This window comes from Colossoma macropomum, unplaced genomic scaffold (assembly GCF_904425465.1).
Source record: "Colossoma macropomum unplaced genomic scaffold, Colossoma_macropomum, whole genome shotgun sequence".
Classification (NCBI taxonomy): domain Eukaryota; kingdom Metazoa; phylum Chordata; class Actinopteri; order Characiformes; family Serrasalmidae; genus Colossoma; species Colossoma macropomum.
The window spans coordinates 22,273,635-22,295,255 of record NW_023494807.1 but is presented as its reverse complement, the minus strand read 5'-3'; the positions used below and the strand labels follow the sequence as shown (position 1 = coordinate 22,295,255).

The following is a 21,621-nucleotide window of genomic DNA, read 5'->3' as shown; positions in this document are numbered from 1 at the left end:
CATGATAATATAGTTATGTGTTTTCTTTTATAACTCTGGTCAAATTAGATGTTGATAATAAGTACACATCATTTACAGGGAGCAAAACATAAATATGACCTTTGTCTGCAGATTCTAGTGCACAATTCACACTTATTTGCTCAACATATTGGGAAAAATAAAACATATAATGCAAAAAAATGTGCCATAACTTTTGCACAGGCCACATTTTATGTTTTATTTTTTAAAAATATATTAAAGCTACACTGTGTAAGTTTTGGTGATTTGGAGACCTCTCTGGTGGAAATGTGTAATAGCACACAACATGCAGAAGAAATTCTGTAACGTGGGTTGTGCTTCAGACCCCTTCCCCGAGTGGATGAATCTGATGACTATGAGCACGTTGAGAGAGTATTAATGCTGAATGATAAATCCAGGTTTTGGAACAGCATGTGCTGCTATCCAGATGACGTCTTTTTCAGGGAAGCCTTTGCTTATTTCCACAAGCCAATGCCAAACCCATGTCACCTGCTGAAAACATTTGGCGCATTATGAAACGAAAAATATGACAAAGGAGACCACGAACTGTTGAGCAGCTGAAATCCTATGTTAAGCAAGAATGGGAAAAAATGTCACTTTCAAAACTACAGCAATTGGTCTCCTCATTTGATGAGTGGACAGCAAGACGTATAGCTGCTTACACTTGGCATTTCCCTGTGTCTCGAAAGCATCTCTAGTGAGCGGATTTTGTGATTGGAGTAAGGGTACTCATCAAAGACTCATCAAGTTCACACCCAGCGTGCATGTTAGTGCCAAGTGTGAACAGAGCCTTTGCTAGCCTCTTTTTATCCTGTTCTTCAATGGTCAGGACCCCCACAGAACCACCATTGAGCAGGTATTATTTGAGTGGTGTATCATTCCACTGCAGTGACACTGAGGTGGTGGTGGTGTGTTAGTGTGTGTTGTGCTTGTCTGAATGGATCAGACACAGCAGTGCTGCTGGAGTTTTAAACACCGCAGTGTCACTGCTGGACTGAGAATAGTCCACCAACTAAAAATAAACCAGCCAACAGCATCCTGTAAGCATCATCCTTTGACCACTGATGAAGGACTAAAAGATAACCAACACAAACTGTACAGCAACAGATGGGCTGCTGTCTCTGACTTTCCTGGCCATTGAAGAATAGGGTGAAAGGTGGCTAAGAAAGTATGTAGAGAAACAGATGGACTACAGTCTGTAATTGTAGAACTACAAAGTGCACCTATATAGTAAGTGGAGCCGATAAAATGGACAAAGAGTGTAATAAAGTGAAAATAAACAAAACACTATTTGACCAGGGGCACCCCAAACCTTTACAGACAATTGTATAATTAGAGTTTAATACATATCCCTGTGCTAAAAAGGCCTGAGTCGGACACAATGAAAAAAAAACTCAGCTTGTTTGTATTGATTTGCTTTGGGTTAAAACTGTAAATGATCTCAAAGTGAAGTGTAAAGAGAAATTCCATTGATTTCTCAAAATATCTGCACAATTCAATGGATGAGATGAACAAATCCATCCAGAGTGGTTTAAAGTGAAATAGTTCATTGTACAGAAACTTACAGGCTCAGATTTCTTTACAGAGGTGGTGATAGGAACCAAGACTTGCAATGTCTATAGTGCAAATATAGCCATTTTATCTACTGTCTGAAACGACCAGTGAACTTACATGTGTCCTCTGAGATTTTATATGTAATATTGATAAAGGGGAAATAGTGGCAAATCTCCACGTACCTCTCTACCATGAATAGATTTTTAAATATGTTTCAGGCCAAAATCCTCTTTCAAAACTATCATGAAACAATGTGTCAGTCAGCACTCTGAATGACTTTGTTCATAGCCTGACCATTTAATTTACCTAAGTAGAAAATTTGTAAAATTGGTGGAACTCCCCTTTAAACTCTATTTTAACCTATTTTGCATCAGGCCACAAGAACACAGCATATATCTAACCCATATAGTGCGATTAGAGCACATATTAGTGTTAGTTACATCGCACTGGTTATGTTAAAAGGTCCATATCAGACATTTTTAATATTTTAATAAGACCATTTTTATAAGACCGCTCATAATAAGACCATTTTTATAAGACCCCATGAGTTTATGTATGCAAAACAGTCATAATCCATTTTTTCATGATCATTTTTCAACCTTTCTTTATGCCTTTGAATTAAACAGGATGTTTTTTTACTGTGCCTTTAAGACTGATATTATTACTATATGTAAATGATTGGCTGCCCTTTATTGGGACTCATTCAAAAAAGCAGGCCAGGATGAAATGCTTCTTATAGCTTCAACAGGACTGGGCAGAGCTAAACCACTGTAGGCAGAATGCGCATAAACAAATGAATAATTTTGTCTGTTGTGACATCACAAACACAATGAATTCAAATCCAGCTGTTTTCATTTGCATTTGTATATGGACTGTGGAGTGTGCTGGTCTGCAGTTTTAAGAATGTTTACACACCACATCTATCTTTTATTTTAACAAAGTGAGGAAAATCTGGTTTTCTGTGATAGGCGCTTTAAAAGTAACACAAAGTGTGCCGTCCTGACCAGCTGTTTTTCACAATAACAGTCTATTTTGAGAGTGCACTTAGAAGAGGTAGTGAGATGCAGCCTGGACTTTTGAAGTCAAGCCAAGTCGGGCTTTATTGTCATTCCTCTCATCACAGCCGGGTGCTGAGGGGGAATGAAAAATAGTTCCCCCAGGGCCACGATGCTACATTTAACACGGCAACAACGGACAATACATACAGACCAATAGACCTACACCCACCCCCACCAAAAAAAAACACAGAAAAAATGTACACAATTTGTAAATGAAATCTACAATCTATCTAAATGTAGTTGATCAGCAGGGACATGTTTGGTGTCTGAAGCTTCTTTGGTTTTGCACTTGAGCTGTGATGTAGCTATTAAGTAATGGAAGCTCACACCCTGCCAATTAGCATTGTGTCTAAATCAGCATACAAGTTAAGTTGTTAAGTAATCTCAAACAGACTTGTAGTTTCTGACACTCTATAGCATGCTGTTATCACGATACTGTTATCAGATGTTTACTGCAAAAAAATGTTTCTTGGCAAGTAAAATTATCATAAATCTAGCTGAAAAATATATTTCTCATTTTGAGATTGTTGTCAGTGTATCCATCCATCCATCCATCATCTAAACCGCTTATCCTTCTGGGTCGCGATGGGGTGCTGGAGCCTATCCCAGCTGTCATTGGGCGGAAGGCAGGATACACCCTGGACAGGTCGCCAGTCCATCGCAGGGCAGACAGACAGACATAGACCCACGCAGACACGGGGAGAACATGCAAACTCCACACAGAAATGACCCCGGTCGCCCAGCCGGGAATCGAACCCAGGCCATTCTTGCTGTGAGGCGACAGCGCTACCCACTGCGCCACCGTGCCACCTACTGTTGTCAGTGTATTATAAGATTATTTCGTTTAGTTCTGGATTTTTTTTACCTGTTTTAAGTCATTTTATTAAGTATAATTATCTCACTATATTGGCAGATGATTATTTTATTTCATAACATTACAAAACAAGTGAAAACATCTACACTGTTAGAAATGAAGATACTGTGCTGGTGCAGTTTTCGCTCATCAGGGCACAAACATTGTCAATGTTCCCTCAAAGGTACAACAGTGGTTCAAAGGTCCAATTGTGAACCTTAAATAAGTTTTTCCCAACTGAAAAGTACATATTTGTACCTTTTCAGAACATAATGTTTTAAAACAGAACAATAAAATAAAAAGCCTGGGGATGAGACGGGGTGTGTGGAGAACTTAGAAAATATAATTTCAATAGATTATAGTACAATTATGTTCCCTGACTAAAGGTACTGAGATGTACTGTTGTGGGTACCACCCCAGTGACAAGAGGGGTACTGCCCCAGTGACAGTTTCATACCTTTATTTCTGAGAATGTACAAATAAGTTAAATAATCTTATAATAAGCTTACAACAATCTTAATCTAAGAAATATTAGATAATTAGACTATGTTTAAGATGATTTCCTCTGTTAAGATATCATCTTTTGCAGTGGAGTGGAGTGTATGTCCCTTTTATAACTGTTAACCCTTTTGTTATTCACATAAGCACCATTTGGACAGGATTAGTAATATAATTTGTAATATAATTTTTACCTGTGATTCTGGGTAATTAACTCCCATCTGAATGTGCCATGTCCTACCTTAAGTGTATAATTCAGAATGTTAAAAGGTGAAAAAAAAAAACAGAAAAAAGGTTTGATTCTATGCAGTGATGTTGACTGCTGGCTGTGCATTCCCAAGCTAATTAATATGCTAATGACACATTCTCCTAAGACAGCTAGACAGATGGTTAGGATAAAGGGAATAACAGCTAAATTAAATGTTTTCTACTCATTTCTGGACAAAAGGCAGTTGTAAATTGAGTAGCCGCTCCCACCCGTGTCATTTAACTGAGATTTCTTGTTCCATACGAATTGTTCATAAACATTACAGACATGATGAACTTGCATTAACCCACCTCCACATGGAAAACTAATCCTGAGCGAATAATACTTTACTCGCTTATTGGAATTTCTAATAAAAATCAAAGTAAGTCTTTCGTTGAAGCACAACTGCAGGCAGTGCCAATGTTCTCCTGGCCCACCTTCCCCTCCCTTCTCTCCTTTTACCAATCCTTGTAATGCAGCATGCACAAAGCTTAGTTTCATTTTGACTGCATTTTGCCACCACTATAGAAGCATGTATAAAAATAATAGGTTTAGAGGGGCATGGTGACTACACCTGTGGTTGTAGTTACCTGGTCTAGACAAAAGTACAGGACTGAATTTAATTCCTAGTCCAGTCCCGTTGAATAGACCGATAAATCAATGTGATAATCAGGTATTATTCTCAGTGTTTCTGAGCTCTGCTAAAGCCTGAGTAGACTGATAAATCAATGTGAGGATCAGTTATTAACCTCTGTGTTACTGAGCTCTGCTAACGCCTGACTAGACTGATAAATCAATGTGATGATCAGTTATTAATTTCAGTGTTCCTAAACTGTTTTGAGAGATGATGGATCTGAACAGTCTCCTCAGTAGTGGACATGTTCATGAGCATTAGCATGTTGTACTGAACTCCTGCATGTGTTTCATGGCAAGTTATATGTCATTAACAGAAAACAACAGTAGAGTTTTTCCTATGTGCCTTAACAACATGTATTTAAAATGTATTCTAAATTTATTCTGAACACATGATTGTTTCATATATTGCAGTTTATCACATAATACCACAGTATTCAGTATTCAGCCTTTACTTTTTCTAAGTACTGACTACACTGATTATACATCAGAAACCACGTAAGCGTGTCTGTTTGAGATTACCTAACAACTAAAAATGCTTTGAGGCAAGCATGTGCTGATTTACTCATGCAGTTTGCATAAGGCTAATAAGGCTTGCTATAAGCTTCCATCACTTGTGAGCTATATTATTCTCATGGCTTTAGCTTTCTGCAAAACTAAATCAGCAAACGTCAGACACAAACATGTCAAAGCTGACTGATTATATTTCTGATAATGGGGAAACCATATAAGTATGACTTTTGGCTGAACCATTGCTTTAAAGTGCCATCAGGCAGGTCTGTTCTGATGGCCTGATGGAAGCAACTGTTCGTGAAGTTGAAGGACTTGGTCCGGATGCTCTGTAATCTTCTTCCAGATGTGTGATTAGACACTGCAAAGCTCTCCACCACTCTCGCCATTGATCAGTGGTGGCTGGACTGAGCTTGGCACTGGCAGCAGGTTGGCTGGTGGTACTGAGCCGGTTCGAACCGGCGCTCCTGGTCTTCGATGAACTATGCGGTGGATCGTTACATGCAAAGTGTTTGCGAGTAGCCTCTGATGACTTCCGATGCAGGGGTGTGTGTTATGCGTATGTGTTTGTGAGTGGGCTCTGATTACGCTCCCAGTGTTCGCTGATTACAGAGTGGTGAAAAGTGAGCAGACAATCAGAGATGGGGGGAGGGAGGACCAGGAGGAGTGAAAACACACACATTCTGGATGACACAAAACACTTTGTGGGGTGCGGTGCATTAAACGGCTCAGCGAGATGGAGCTGGAATGCAGGCGAAAGGAAAAATGAATGTTTTTCATTATAACCTCCCACCTACAGATACATGTACACACACAGGGAACATGCATACACACTTAATATCAGTGCATATACACTCACGCATGCAGGGGTGCGCATTCAATCTGCGGCTCTAATGAAAACAATAATCATAACAAACTTCAGGTAACAATAATACTGTAGGGCAGTGATCATAATGTGGTGTGTTCAAGAAATATGTGGATGTTAATTCCAGGTTAGTAGCTCTTCAGCATTTATTCATGGGGTTGTTCTGCTGGGGTCTTTTATTGTGAAGCTGGGGCCAGTTCAGCTTCGGGGCATATGTGTGTTGAACAGGAAGAACTGAAGTCAACCTTGCGGATAAGAAAGTAAGACCTAGTGAGGCTAGAGCGAACTGTTAAAGAAATTCTGTTACGTATGGCGTGGCTGTGGCCGAGAACAGCTAGTTAATAAAGCACCACAACTTGTGCAAAAGCTGTGTCTCCTTTAATAGCAGTGAATGCTACGATAAGGCTATATGAGTCTTACATAAGAATTTTATAAAAAACTGTCATAAACCAACATAAACATATTCAAATGTCTCCTTTTGTAAGGTTTTTTTTTCCAAGTTGACATGGCTATTAGTTCAATTCACCCCATAGATGTCAAAACTCTCCAAATGTGTCCCACACATTGTAAACCAAAATGTGATTGGTTGATTCCCCTGTCACTTCCTACTCATGCTGACAGTCTAATGTATTAGGCCTTCTGCTCTGCTCTTCAGCTCATAACCAATAGGAGAGCTCACTTAGCTATATCTATGTAGATACCACGGAGAAAAACAATTTCTGATTGGCCAGTTTTTGGACGAATTAAGCCTTTTGTTTACATCCAAAACTTACTTATGAAACTTGAGTAGTACTGTAATGCAAGCATGATTCTATTGAATAATAGAATAATTAATTAATAATCATAATAATCATCCTAAACTTCAGGTGACACTTTACTGAAGGGTATTGTTCATAAGGCTACATGATAGCTACATATGCTTTTTATGACAGCTGTCATTAACCTACATAAACTTATTTCATTAAGCATCGGTTGTCATAAAGTCTGCTTTTGTCAAATTTGATATCAATTTGGTAGCACGTAGGTCATGTGACATCAAATTTGTCTGAAATTAAATTATGTCATAAAATTGTACATAAAATTACATAGTTGTCATAAAGGACTTATGTAGGGTGTCATGTAGCCTTATGAACGCCTTCATTGAAGTGTTAGCAAACTTTTTTATAGAACCCCATGCATTACAATGCAGCACAAAGTGCTTTACAAAGAATGAAAGAAAAAAACAAACAGCATGTAAGAACAGTGGAAAATGAAGAAAATCCACTGGATAAGAAATGAAAAAAAAAACAAAACAAAAAACAAACAATCAATTTCATATTCTCATATTCTACATTTTTTGTATTGAATTAAACAGACCTCTGTTCTGATTGGCTGTCCCTCAGTCTGGACTGAAACACTCCTTATAGCTTCAGTGTTAATGGGTGGGGCTAAACTAATGTAGGCTGAACAGAAGGACATAGGTAAATGTGTTGGTTTTTGTGACATCACAAATCAGTGAATTAAAAACAGCTTCGTCTCTCTGGACTGTGTGGAGTGGGGACTGTGTGGAGTGGGGACTGTTTGGAGTGGGGACTGTTTGGAGTGGGGAGTGAATGATACGTTTTGAAGGAGTCAGTAGAGAGATGGAGAAGAAGGAATAGAAATAGATTGTAAAAGGGTAAAATCTCATTTCATTTTCTGTGCATATAGTGGGAGTGGATTTAAGTGTCTGAACCCTGGACCTGGACCCAAAGCCCCCGAGCCTCGCCTTCCTCCACCAGACCCTGCACTATTGGCTACTGTTTCCATGACAACACAAGAAGCATGGCCTGAAACGGCCTGAGGGCATATAGGCCTCTCTCTCTCTTTTTCTCTCTCTCTCTCTCTCAATTCCATTCATTACTGCTTTATTGGCATGAATGTTACAATATTACATTTTTGCCAATGCGATAACAAACATAATAAACAAGAGAAAAACAGGGAAACAAATAGAAATAGAACAATATAGAACAAGTTAAAGGGCCCATGTTGTGGAAATCCTAATTTCCCCTTGTTTTTTTGGAAATAAAGGAGTTTTAAGTAATATGTAACCATTGTTTCAGGTTCCAAACACAACATTCACTCCCAGTCCATACACTACATGTATAGAAACTATTCTGCTGTTTTGAATTCATTGTTTCTGTGATGTAATAAGAACCAACTCATTTACATAAATCCATATCTTTCTATCCAGCCTGAGGCAGTTTAGCTCTGCTCATTCACACTGAGGTTATAAGCAGTGTTTCAGCTCTTAGTGCTCTTAGTCTCTTTCTCTCTATGTAAAAATGAATTATGACTGTTTTGATACATAAAATCAGACAAATGTTACAAGTAGACTCAAAAAAGGAAAATATGAGCCCTTAATTTTTATTCTTTTGTTTTTCTTTCTTTTTCAGTGTTTTTATTATGTTTATTTTCTATTGTTTTCTTATGCTGATTTTATGTCTTCTTTGTAAAGCAATGTTTGGTACATAAAATCACTCAGATGTTGTAAGAGGCACCCAAGGGAAGATAAAATAGAGGATATTGGCCTTTAATCTTGAATCATAGACAATCATAATCTCTCTCTCTCTCTCTCTCTCTCTCTCGTCTTTGTCTTTTTCTCTTTCTGACTTCAAAGAAATACAAATGAAACCAAAGAAAATATATTATTCAAAAGCTTATTAATTATATGCAATCTTAAACCTCTCTCTTTATTTCTGTCTTTATCTCTCTTTCTAGATTTTTTTCTTTTCTATCTATCTATCTATCTATCTATCTATCTATCTATCTATCTATCTATCTATCTATTTCACTCTTTATCTCAATCTTTTTCTCTCCCTGTCTCTTTCTGTGCTTCATTTGCATGAATGTGAGGAAATTACATTTTGTCCATAACATACATATAAAAATAGAAGAATATATATTAATAATAATGTGTTCAAATGGAATTCTCTCTCTGTCTTTCTCTACCTCTATTTTTGTCTCTTTCTGTGCTCTACAGGCAAAAGTAAGAGAAATAAGAAAAATAAGTAGAATGGGAAAGAAATCATTTACAAGATTGCAAATCATACCTCAAACACTCTCTCTCTCTCCCTCTGATTCTCTCTCTTTCTCTTTATCTATTCATGTCTTTTCCTATGCATTACTGGCATGAATGTTAGAAATTATACAAACAATAATGCAAACAGGATAAACAAATAGTGAATTGAAAGAAAGAAAGAAAGAAAGAAAGAAAGAAATATAAATAGAACAACTGATTGACTTGAGATTATATAGACCTCTGAGGTCAGACGTTTTGCAGTTGTCGTCATGCTCATATTAGGAGCTCTGGGACTAAACTGATTTCCTCTATGGGAAAAATGAACAGTGCTTTCTAAAATCGCTGCTATAAACAAATATGTTTTCCTCTGAATATCACTGGATCTTCTGAATTATGATGTTGTTCAGCAATCAAAATGTGAAAAATGCTATGTACATGCTACAAGGATGCTAAACACTCCTGCGCACTGAAATGATGTCACATGAAAATAAGTGTCCTACTGCCAAAGCAGCTTAACTACCATGTTTCACAAAGTTCACTGGTTTGCCAGTCTTATGACAGTCTAATATCAGTTCACTATGCAGCAGTGTTAGCTTGCATGAAGCAGCATTCATATTTCAACTCCTTAATGACCTCGTAATTTCAGAAGATAGTGACATTTGAGATGTACACAAGACCAAATGTATTAGATTTAGAACATTTCCAGCTAAAAACAAATATGCCACGAGTTGCTAATAAAGTTATAAGCCACTTAAGGCCGTGTGTTCTGTGCTTTTTTAAAAAGGTGAAACATAAAATATGCTAAAATACACAAATTTTCATTTAGTAATTTAAGTTACTATTAACGATTGCAAAATGATTTTTCCACCAAGATTGTGCTACAGTTGCTAAGAAACTATGGATTGCTGAAAAGAACAAGTTCACAGTCGTTTATTAAAAAGTCACCCATATACTGCAGTCGTTTCATAAATATTTTGATTTATTGTAATGTAATAATGAAAAAAATCATACTATAGCTTTGTTTGTAATAATATGTAATATTAATAATCATATTGTACTATAGTTTTGTTTAAAGCATAAACCTCAGTCTTATAGGTTTTAAGTTTTATTTAACAAATTACCACCACAACAATAATGCTAATTTCCGCTAGCATCTTAATATGATATTTATGTTCGCATAAAGCTAATAATTCCACACACTTGTTTTCTCACTGTGGGTGCATTCAAGCAACATAAATCAACATTAAAACATCATCATCAAAACCATCCACACTGGATGCACCAGAATGTTTTGGATTCTAGAATTTCGCCAAGTTGTTCATGCTGCAAAAACAGGGCAGAAAAACTATGAGAAGGTCTTTTACTCTTTACTAAAAGGGCAGACTGTAGCACTGTGCAGGATGCTTTCCAGTTTGGAAAAGCAAATGAAGGACATGACACTTTCTTCACCTCATTTTAGGTGCTAAAACTTTACAAACCCCTTACCTCACTGCTCGGACCTCTGAAACTCAGTTTAAGCTGCTTCACATGAGATGTAGCACAAAACAAACAGCCAGAATGTCTGCAAGTGAAAATAAGATGCTTAGCTTCTCACAGCTACTGTCCATTTTGGAAAAGGGAAAGTAACACTAGCATGAGGAGCTTCACCACTTCATTCAGAAGCTGAAATGTTGAATGCGTCCACATAGGATGTTTGTATCTCGGTTTTAGCCTCGTTTGAGTTGTTTTTGGAGATTCTGAACCCTTTAGCATTTGAGAAAAACTGCTATTTGCTGGAATTCAGCTGCTGTGTCATCTTGGGTGTTGCCATGCCAACACATTAATTTATTGTTGTTTGAATAATCACACTCAGTGTGTAAAGGCCTTACTGGTGAATTTTAGTGGTGGAGTGGTTTAGCCTGCTAGCTACTTCTCAGCCTGATTAGCCTGCTGTCTTTTAGCCTATAGTTAGTAAGAAAATCAGTTAGCAGCCCCTCAGTTTAAACAAAATCAGGTTCTTTGTCTGACGGTATAATGTCGGTCTATGTCAGCAGCATAAGAGTCCATTAACAGCACAATGGTTTTTGGTGACTTAATACAGAATTCAGTATGCAATCATAGGTGTGCGTGTATCGAGTCATTTTACAATGGCTTGGAATGCAGCTCAGCCAGTTAGGTTCTTAAACTGAAACTCTCCGTTTTATTGTATGGGCATGATTCAGACTGCATAAGAACATGACTTCAAAGGTCTATTAATCACACACAATTATTATCATTTGTGTTTCTTTATCTTTCTTCCTCTTCCTCTCTGTTTCTGCCTTTCTCTCCGCTCTCTCTCCCTCTCTTTACCTCCAATTGTGAATTCGACATCCTTCAAGTGTCCCATTATGCTCTGAGCGTGATTCAGCCGCTCTTTGCTTATTGTTTTGTGAGGGACGGAGCGCGAGCGCGAGCGGACGTTGATGAAAGCTCCTGTCCAAGGGCGCATGCTATTGATGGTGTAGAATAATGCTTGCAGTCAGGCTGCTGCGAGCTATTTTCCTTCCTGCCACCACTGTCCATTATCACACGGCTGAAGATGTGCATCGGATGAATATGATTTTAAGCGGTAGTGACAGGCGAGCGCATGTGCAGCGCTGTCGATATACATCATTATGACACGTGCAGTGCTGCACAGGGTAGAGATTAAACTCTGTCCCATTAAATATGACTCCGAATGCAAAGCTACGGATGGTTTTTTGGCCTTGTGCACAGAAGTGAACATGCCAGGCATGAGACAACACAGGGTTTAAGGCTGGAGGCGACAGATTTAGCCTGATTATGGCTGGATTTCTGAGAGGATTACAGATTACGAGGGCTACAAGTTGGTGCGTAAACAGAGGAAACTGCCATTAGTAACCACGACGGCCAACAACAAGCATGCATAACGGACACTCGGCCCAGGCAGGTGGTCCAAAGTCGACTTCCGTTAAACCCTCTCAGTCCTGGTCATATTAAAACATCTGGTCAGACAGCTTCCATTTCATTGAAGACAGCAGACCTAATGGATTTTGTTCGCCCACTGTTAAACAAAGCAGACGGGGAGTCTGTCCTCCCACGCGTGGTCAAACAAAACAAGCTGTCCAGGGAATACTGTTTATTAATGGATTATCTAAAAAGGACATTTACAGCCTTGATGTGTTTTCTGTTGAGAAGAATCGACGGACAGGGCGCATTAATGGGTCAATTACATTGAGGCCATGGATTTTAGCGAGTCCCATGGAGCGTGTGAAATGCTCAGACCAGATGCATTACAGCAGTTTTTAAATGCTAAGTCTGTTTACCTGCCCTATGACTGATCATTAGGTGAATTTAAGAAGATTCCAGAAGGTATGTGACCAGACTATGACAATATACAATTATATAGAATAGTCTGGGAGTATGGACACAGCCAAAACAATTTTTATTGGTTTGGCTCTGCAGGCCTACTCTAGCACAGTCTGTTTAAATATGAAACAATGACAACAGGCCAACTGCCGCAGCAACTGTGGGGTTTTTCAGGGCCAAAAAGTGGAATATTCTTGTCAGTCCACAAACCTGAATCCCACAGAGCAAGCATTTCACTTACTGTGACAAGGCTGAAGGCAAAAACAAGCGAGAATTGAAAAAGGATGCATTACAGGCCTGGCAGAGCGTCAATAGGCAAGACACCCAGCAGCTGGTGATGGCTACGGGTCGAAGACTTCAGGCAGTTATCAACTGAAGTGGATTTGTGACCGACTAGGCTCACAAATCAGACCTCTGTCTGTCATCAGTGGATTTCTTGGCTTAATGTGGCTGAGAACTGCCTACTTTTACAGGAAAAGGTCATTTGACTGACATACAAAATGATATTTTTGCGAGACGTGTAGGGAGATTCTTAAACCTACAACAAAAACAGACCCACATAAAACAAAGTTATATGCACATGCAAATATATAAGATATCTCGCTTACAAACTATGAAATGCTTAAACCTTTATGAACCTTTTTTTCCAATCCAGCAGGCCTCTTGCTTTGAAAGGCACATTGTTTTTGTGGTTTTCAGAGAGGCGATGGCTTGCAACAGTGTATTTCCCATCAAACAGGTAAAAACCAGTGTTAGGATGTGTGTACGCACGGTGTCGATGAGAGTAGTGGTCAATAGTGATGAGAAGTATGATTGATTTTACCAAACCGGTAACTTTTCAACTGTTCGTTTCAATGAATCAAACATCCGATTCAACTGACTAATTCGTGTTCCTTGGAGTGTTTGCCAACTGACTAACTATAAACCCTGATGTTCAGCTAGAGCAAGCACAATGATGTCAAATCATCATCAAATCATTTGCATTTTATATTCACTGTAACTCGACTAATTTCTGTCCTCTTTTGAATAGGCTGGCCTGAGGTCAGCAGATAACAGGCTAATAGGCTATTCAGCTAATATGCAGAGACATATTAGCTGAATAGAATTGAGCAAAAATATCCAAGTTTCAGTGCAAAACCCACAATATACCAACTAAAATGTCACTTGAATGTCTGTTTTTAAGCCAAGGCTGAAACACTAATGCTAATGTGCTCAAGCTTGTCACTAACAACACAGAAAATCCTATTAGCATTGTGCTACTGGATGAGCAAAGACCACATATAATGTGAATTAAAAGGTTCCTGCATTAAACATTGCAATGTTCGGAACATGGACAGTTTGCACCAACACAGTTTAGTCTAGCAACCTCCCCATTAATAAAATATAAAATTAATGACTGGAAATTGGTTGAAATTTTGAATCAGATCGACTGATTTATTGAAAAGAATTGGCTTGGACATAGCTACAGTATACATGTATGCACTAGCATATAATATACATCAGACTGTGGGTGGACATATGAAGCTGCGTGTGCTGGACAATAGAGCCAAATTAGCCAAACTGTCCACTTATGGGCTGCAGTGTAAGTCAACTAGGCTATAGCCCACTTGTAGGCTATGTAATGGCCCAGTTTACTACTATAAAATAAATGCTATAACAAATGTTTGGGACCTACCAAACTTGGTGCAAGACCACATTGCAGAGATGTATAAAACTTTTCCTTTACAGAACAAATTACTGTTGCATTGGTCACAAAGGGCTTCCACTTCTTCTGTGGATCGATACGAATCCACCAACTATCAAGAGCCTTAAGACAACCTCCTGAGGAACAGACGTGCCATACAAACGCTGGAGGTGGTTAAGGATCCTTCTCGATGCTGTTGTTAGAGCAGTTGTCCATAAAACTGACAGATTGACTTTCCTTGCAAACCCCAGCTGGCATATAAAGAGAAGGCCTACAAATGCTTGGTTGGTGCGGCGATTGAGAGCTTGACTGTTTATAGCTGTTGCTGTGGTATGTTGGCGGGTGAAGTGCGCTTTCAACACAGAAGGCGATGGGCAGCTGGCAGATAGATAGTTTATTTCAAATTTGGGAGAATCATTAATCAAGCGTCTGTGAGTGAGCATACCATCTGTTTCGTTAACCTTCACTTAAGTCACTTTCTCCTTCTCTCCCTCTCTCTCTCTCTCCATCTCTCTCAAACATGCTATACATTTATGCCTCATAAGCCCTATTGGAACAGGTTTAGTTTTACCTGGAAATGTACTGCAAATAATGTGATTAACGACAAGATGTGTGATTTTAATCTTGAACAACTCTCCAATGTGTATCCAGTATGAATCTGTGTTTATGTACTTTTTACAGTCTGATAGTAATAATTGTGGAGTGAATTTAATCCAGTATGAATCTGCAGTGTGTATAGTATGTAGATTTACAATCTGACAGTAATAATTGTGGAGTGAATTTGGTGAATTTGATCCAGTATGAATCTTCAGTGTGTGTAGTATGTAGATTTTACAGTCTGACAGTAATAATTCTTGAGTGATTTCATTCCAGTATGAATCTGTAGTAAGTGCAGTTTTGACAGTACAACAATAATAATTGTGGAGTGATTTTAATCCAGTATGAATCTGCAGTGTGTGTAGTTTTTAAAGTCTGACAGTAATAATTGTGGAGTGAATTTAATCCATTATGATTTTGCAGTGTGTGTAGTTTACAGTGTGACAGCAATAATTGTGGAGTGAATTTGATCCAGTATTAATTTGCAATGTGTATAGTATGTAGAAAGTCTGACAGTAAGAACTGTGAAGTGATTTTAATCCAATATGAATCTACTGTGTGTACAGTCTGACAGTGATACTTATGGAGTGAATTTGGTGAATTTGATCCAGTATGAATCTTCAGTATGTGTAGTATGTAGATTTTACAGTCTGACAGTAATAATTGTGGAGTGAATTTAATCCATTATGAATTTACAGTGTGTGTAGTTTTTACTGTCTGATAGTAATAATTGTGAAGTGATTTTAGGGTCATGTGTTTGGCACTACATCCTCTCAGAGCTCTTTGCCCTGGTGGCGTTTTTACAGGGTTTTGATGGGCGATGGAACATCAACTTCAGCCCTCATTAAATGGGCCGCTGCTCACGTCACCCTGCGTCTCCAAACTATTAGGGCTAAAGCCATGTACAGCTGACAGAGAGCTTTCAAACCTGCACTATCCAAAGTTAATAAGGGTTGGAATTAAGGGTTGCACGACTTCAGATTTTTCAAAGTTGACAGTTATGTGATGAAAGTCGAATCGATGTTGACTAATATTGATGTCATGAATAAAACCAGAGGAGCAGGCAATGCTTTGCAGCAAGTGACTTTAAAAATCTCACTTAAAAAGCCAAACGCAACAGGTCAGTAGAGCCTTCCAATGAGCCCTGGATCGCATTAGGCCTCAGGGAGCCGGAGATATGGACCCTGGAATTTGGCAAACTTGTATCCGACTTAGGCTCACAAGGCGGCCTTACCGAGATGCTTGACTGCGGTGGAGGTCCAGATTACCGTCACTTGGCGAAAATAAGAGTAACTTACTTTAAACTTTACAGGATTATAGGGTGTTATGCCCTCTCTGCAATGACACATGACGTTTTATTGTTATCTTCAGTAGACTGGAGATAACTGCATTCAATATCTAATCTTTGAAGCGTTGTAGATTGGTGAAGAAATATTAGAACAAAGCCACAGGTCAGTAGAGCGTGATGTGCCCTGTATCACATTGCTAGCATAGAGGAAACCGGAGATACAGACCTCAATATCACCAGGCTCCTCACCTGTTGTCATCTCTGAGGTGTCCATGTTGTTAGTGTCATAATCACGTGATCAGTGACTAACACATCTAACTAATGATTGGCCCATCACATTTTTGCAGAAAGTATGTAATATCCAAGAGTCAAATCACATGCATTGCACAGTTTGCACTAAATATCATACTGTTGGAAAAAAACTTGTATCTTTAAAATGGTAACTTTACAGGACAAGGAAAACATGCTCACCTTGAAATGGAGGTTTATGGAACAAGGAAAAAAGTTATTTTAATCACTTCAAGTGGAGATACAAGGTTTTTCAAACCGCAGCAGTTGTTTCATTTTGCTTGGGTGGTTAGGACAGTTCAGTTCCAGTCTACCTCATGACAATGGAATAACAAAACCTAATAGACACAGCCCTGTGCTGCATTGTTATTGTTGTTGAAGCCCTGTCCCATTTTCTACACTGCTGATCCTGTGGTCCTCATTTTGTACATGCCTGCGGGTGTCCCATTTCTCATTTTGCCATTCAAAGGGGCACTCGCGCACGCCCTCTATGTGCCTTTAGTGTGGCCTTAAGCAAGGACAGCACTGATGTGGACTAGTTGTAGCCTCTTACACAGAAGTCCTTAAGATACAAGGGAGGACCAGTTGGGTGGGTTTATTTACAGTCAACATGGCTGCGTGAACTAGAATACATTTGTTTATTAATTTAACTTCTAACAAGATTTAACTTATAATTTGACGTGAGCTGCATCAGGGCTGGCTTTAGCCTTTTGGGGGCCCTAAGCAGGATGTTTTTGGGGGGGTCCACCATTTTGCTAGTTGGTGTACTATAAAATTAGAGGCTAACTGATAACGATGACTACCACAAACTGTCTGAATTATATAAATTTTTAACTGGCTAATTGTGTATAGCTGATGATTGGATGCTTGTTAGGGGCTGTAATAAGTTATAATATAAATGACAGATAATCTCAGCATTCTCAGTCCAGAGGTTCTCACTTACCCAGCGAACTTTAAGCTTAGTTTGATCTAACCCTGTTGGCAGTGGCTACATGGTTGCTTCTTTTTTGCCATTATAAACGTTGTACATTCTACATATTTATGAAGTATAATTTATTTTTTCCTTCTTTGACTTCTCATTTTCATGCAGCTTGTTCATCATAAACGTCATGCTTTCATGTGCACATGCACAAGGATTAATTGTCTAAGTTGAACCTGCTTTATAAGACCCCAGATTGACTACTTCTTGTTGTCCCACTACCAGAAAAAACAAATGGCATAACATTGATACAACAGAAGCACAAAACATACCTTTATCTTTAAGCTATCTTCTCTTTTTCTTTGGCTCCAGATGTGTACATCCTTTTTTGAGTTGCTTTTTCCCCTCACGCCATAATCTTAGATAACATAATGGTACAGTAATAATGTACATAATGGTAGTTATATGTTGCTTATTATGTAGAGCCGGCACTGAGCTGCCTTATGCTTGGAATGTGCCAATGTAGATAAGGAAGTAAACTTATTAAAAAAAAGGAATTTTTCTGTGTATAGTATGCACACTTTAAACCGTGCACTCCGAGATCTGCTGCCCCCTTTGTCTGCATGTTGTTGACGTCACCACTGTACGGCCTTTGAGGATGACCACAGGGCTTAGGGCGCCTGTCGTGGAACACTGATGTAAACATCCAGCTGACCTTTCAGTCCAAGAGTTTTGGGGAAATTACACAGACACTTTATCCCATATGAATCACCCAGTCAAATCTCTTACAAATTGCATTACAGAACCTCCTCTGGTAAAACTAATCCAGCACGAACAGTACTAAAGTCTGATAACACGGCACAAGGGTCCTAAATATTTAAATTATCTGCTCCCAGCTTTTGAACATTGTCTTTTTCTCCAACGAGCAAAGAATCCTCACTCCCTTCAACATCTTCTAAATCATCATCGCACCTTATTCCCTGGCTCACCGGATCCCTCCACTCTCTCCACTGCTTGGGAGGCTGTTCACGTAGCAAAAGAAACCACTGGAAGCAAACCTCATTCAAAATTCTTCCTTTTCTTTTCGCTCTCCATTCTCTTTCTGCCTAGCAGGAGGAGAATAGCAGGCCGAGCGCAGGACAGTGAGCCTGAATAGCGCTGACAGGAACAGCCTGCCATTTCTCTGCCGATGTTTATCGGCTCCCCTCTTTTGCCTCTTTTTTCCTTTTCTCTTTCGTGCTCTGAGCAGATAAGATGGCTTATGTAGGTCACATTACATTAATCTGGCTTGCTGTCCTCACAAATACGCACCGAATTAGGCAGCAGGCATGAAATATTCACGTCTTGTTCACGGCTCACTACTCGGTTTAAGTGTAGATCCACCCGGCTGGTGTTACACTGAGGTTGAAACTTTTTCATGCTTGAAGAGCGCCGTGTTCTGTGCTAATGGCTGTTATGCCAACACCTCTGTGTCTGTCTGAGGTGCGTTGTGGTCTATTCGCCTCAAAGTGACTTTTTGCACTTTATGCACCCTGTGAATCTCTGACCTACAATTTGACTTGATTATGATTCTTTAGGAAAGGATTCATTCCATCACCATAGTCTCATGGGACCTAAGGAGAACATCTGGGGACAACAAAGAACGTAGATTTTTTAGGGTGGGAACAAAGTGTGAAATTTTCAAACTAGTCCAATGCTTCATGAAGGTGGTGCTCAAAGTAGGGGGCGAAAGCACACTCATCAACATTGCCAACATTGCCCCTCCAAAGCCCCCAAATAAGCATGTAGTCATGTGTGCGGAGAACAGATTGCATGCAATAAACATATATAAATTATATCTACAGCCTAAAAGCAACCAACACGTATAGCCTATCTACTGCAATTGGAAAAATTGCGGAGTTGTTTGCACACATTACGTTGCAGTGCATGCTGGGGAACTGTAGTGCAGCTCATGGTAAAATGGGCTAATATTAATAGAAAATTAAAATAATTTTGCGGGCCAAATAGGATTGTGCCACGGGCCTGACTTGGCCTGCGGGCCTTGTGTTTGATACATGGGCCTTAAAATAACCTTTTCTTTCATAGATTTTTATAATCTATATCTAATGCTTTATTCTATTGCGCTTCCTGCTTTAAACATACCAAGATATTTTGAAAGCTGGAAGCCTAAATGGTTTTTCATAGAAGCTTAAGATTAATACCTTACATCGGGGGTCGCAGACCTTTTTTCATTAAAGCTGAAAGAACTAAACCATTCTGCATGTTGCCAACAGCAGTGGTATTGACTGATTATTGTGAGTAAGTCAAGGTTTCTATCCATATAGACATTTTCATTACAGACCTTATAATCATTAATGTGTTGATTAGATATCAGATATTCACCCAGTCCTTAAAATCCATTTGTTTTTCTAAAATGTAGATAGTACTGTAGAGCAGGAAAAGACAGTCTGGCTCTTTGAATGTTTAAAAACATCACTGAATTGGTTCATGAACTAAGAGGCGTAGATGAAAAACATCCCTTACAATTTAATTGAACTTTCAGTGAAACTACAGTAACTAGTGACATAACACAAAGAGATGTAAGGCAGGGATTAAAAAAGCAAAATAGCAAATGGATGTCAAAACAACTGCTATCGCAACCAAAATACTAAACTACCTGTTTTGTGATGTGATCTGGACTGTCAAAGACATCCAGTGTTGTAATGTTGAAGGCATGTAGGTCAGTTCCAAGTGTGAAATGGCTTTATTTGGGGCAGTCTAATGCTCATAGTCCATACAGGCAGGGGTCAAAGCACTGGCAGGCAATATCAGAGGCATATCTATATTTAAAAAAAAACAAAAAAAACAAAAACAGAAAGTCAGAGTGAGGGTCAAAACTGGGAAACAGTACAAAGGAAACAGGCTCAGAACTCAGGTGCAAACACAGAGATGTCACAACAAACAGGTAAAACAAAGGGGTATATAAAAGGGAGTTAATGAGTCCAGGATATGAGCTGCAGGTGTGAGTGGCAGTGCAAAGTGTGTGGTGCCTGGAAGAGTCCAAGTGGATTCTCCCCAGAGGGGGGAGACATTATTACTTATCCAGTTACTTTTACCTTACAGGAGTTGATATCATAGACTGTTTACATTTAGATACCTAGCTAGCTTGTTAGGACTGTCTGACATTAGCAGGCTAGTTAGCACAGTATCAGTCATAACCTTCCACTTGAGTCACTGATAATTTGAATTTCCACAGCTGGAATCTGCAAAAATATCAATAACATGATGTTATGATTAGAGGAAATTAGAAATCAAACTACAAATTTTATTACTGATTGTGGCTATTTTAACATTTCAAACACACTGCGTGCATTACCATGGAGACTGGGTGGGCAGACCCTGCTGCTGCACCCCAACTTTCTATTGGTAGGTTGAACTTAAGGTGCGTCCGCCAGACACTTTATTTTATGCGCACACTTAAGAACAGAGTAAAACAACTGTAAATGTTTGAAATCTGAGCCGTAATGCTGTTCTGTCCTGCGGAATGCGGTTCCAGTGCATTCCGGCCTATTTTCCCCAGCTATAGGCAAGGCAAGTTTATTTATGTATAGCACCTTTCATACACTGCGGTCAAAGTGCTTTACAAATGAGAAAATACAAAGACAAATCAAATTAAAATAAAAAAAAATAATAAAGTAGAGAATGGAAATTAAAACAAAAAATGAGATTTTAAAAGAGAAGAAATTAATCATTAAATCAAAAATCAAATCTAAAATTAACAAAACAAAACAAAAATGATTCACAAATTAGTTACTATTCAGACTCATTAATTACCTGCAGAACTTTTTCTATTCATGCTTTGAGATGGATTACACTGCAGTTTACACTGAATGCTAACTGATGAATAAACATATTCATGCTGTAGCTCTTGGCATTCATTTGACTCATTCATTTAGTGCGTGTGTGCGTTTATCACTCAACACCTTAAATAGCCACGGCCCCCCCGGAGAGCCCAAAGTTTTATTACTCATTTTTATGACCTAAGAATAGCTCAGCCAGTTTGCACTGACGTCCCTGTAGTTTCAGAATAATAAGCCTTATTATATAATAAGGATTTTAAGTGGTTAACTACTTAAAAACATCTTCATATTAACCCTTGTCACATGACGACATTCTGCTGTCAGCAAAATAATAAAAAAGCAGCATGTATGCTGTGTGTAGTTTTGACAGACAGTTAAATGTCAC

At 38.7% G+C, this 21,621-nt stretch overlaps 2 protein-coding genes across 2 annotated transcripts in view; one reads left to right on the top strand and one right to left on the bottom strand.

Moving 5' to 3' along the window:
• Positions 1 to 21,621, top strand: part of lrrc24 (leucine rich repeat containing 24) — a 49,359-nt gene that overhangs the window by 8,039 nt on the left and 19,699 nt on the right. The gene's annotated exons all lie outside the window — the stretch shown is intronic.
• The window catches only part of LOC118796714 (CMRF35-like molecule 2), a 44,305-nt gene continuing 42,670 nt past the window's right edge, over positions 19,987 to 21,621 (bottom strand). The window contains exon 9 of the mRNA XM_036555769.1: positions 19,987 to 20,216. The gene's annotated coding sequence lies outside the window, so the exon portion shown is untranslated. The remainder of the gene's footprint in view (positions 20,217 to 21,621) is intronic.